Source organism: Crocuta crocuta, unplaced genomic scaffold (assembly GCF_008692635.1).
Source record: "Crocuta crocuta isolate KB4526 unplaced genomic scaffold, BGI_CrCroc_1.0 scaffold45, whole genome shotgun sequence".
Lineage (NCBI taxonomy): Eukaryota > Metazoa > Chordata > Mammalia > Carnivora > Hyaenidae > Crocuta > Crocuta crocuta.
The window spans coordinates 3,440,803-3,442,164 of record NW_027530544.1 but is presented as its reverse complement, the minus strand read 5'-3'; positions in this window follow the sequence as shown (position 1 = coordinate 3,442,164).

Below are 1,362 nucleotides of genomic sequence, written 5' to 3'. Positions count from 1 at the left end.
CCCCCAGACAAGCAGAAGGTCTCAGATCCTGCACAGGTGCTCAGTGTGAGGCCCTGCATCTGGAATGTGTGCTTTGTGCCCCCTGAAAATGCCACGGTCCTGCCTCACTGGGGCCCCACAGCCAGGGGAAGGTGGAAGGGAAAAGTGACACTCACCTGCTCTCTGGAGGCTTAAACTCCTGAAGGGAGAGCTGGCCGAGTGGAAATCAAGCATCCCGTAGCAGGTGGAAGCACTCTGCCGGGACTCCCAGAGCAGGGCGGGGGTCACCTGCCAGCCTCCTGGCAACTATGGGTTTTGTTTAAACTCCAGGGGGTCTTATTTCTCCCGTCTTTTCCTGTCTGCCCCATGAGCGAGCCCAGGACACTAGAGATGCCTTACGAAGTCTACCTGTCTCAGCCAGAATCTCTGGTGTTCCCACCGTGGCCGGGCTCTGTGCAAGGTCCCCAGCCTCACTCACCACACGCTTATGAAGTGTGCACAAGAGCGTCCATTTCTCACACGTGTGAACTTCCAGAGAGGAAAAATATCTTGCCTCAGAGAACCATGATTCAAACCCTTCTGCCTGCTTGGTCATCATGGTGAATGCCTCACCATCTAAATGTACCTTAAATGTCAAAGAGGGCGTGAGAGACCGGGCTTAAAATATGCTTTAAAAAAAAAAAAGAAACCTTAATATTATGAAGCATAAACTAAACTAATGATATGAAATGCAAAAAAGAAAATGTTGAATCCTTTTGGAAAAAGTCCTTTTGGGTTTGTTATTGCACTTATTTCTTGGACACTTGAGGTCATCTTTAAGAAAATAGTGGCTGCCCTGTGCTTAGCAAGAAGCCTGCTGATGTGTGGCTTCAGGTGTAGGCAGGGGAAGGCGATGGCCCGGGTTTTTGACAAACACAGCCAGACTTAGATGTCCATCTGAGGACTGTTTGGCCTTGTTCCTATGATAAGGCTGTGGCACCCGTACACCAGAAGCATAATTTTGTGAACGTTATCGGAAATCGGGAACATATTCAGTTGAATGTCTTAAATGCTGACAAATCTTCCTCCTTTGACAAAATTTTATTTTCAGAAGCAGCTAAGTCATTTAAAGCCAAATTGTTGAATGGGTAGTGTAATCAAGCAGGCTGATAGCATTTGAAATTATAAACAGAGATGCGAGTATTAAGTGCTTGAAGAGGTAATTCTTTAAAAGTTGGCCCAAACAGAAGGGCAGCGTCTTGGCAAGACAAGGTTGGATGGCTGCCCCAGAAGATATTTTTGGAGGATGAGATGTATTCAGATGTGAAAGTCCCCAGAGCAGGCACACTAGGGCCATCCCTCACACGTGGCTTTGTGGGGCCTCCGTGAAGCCATCTTGCCTGC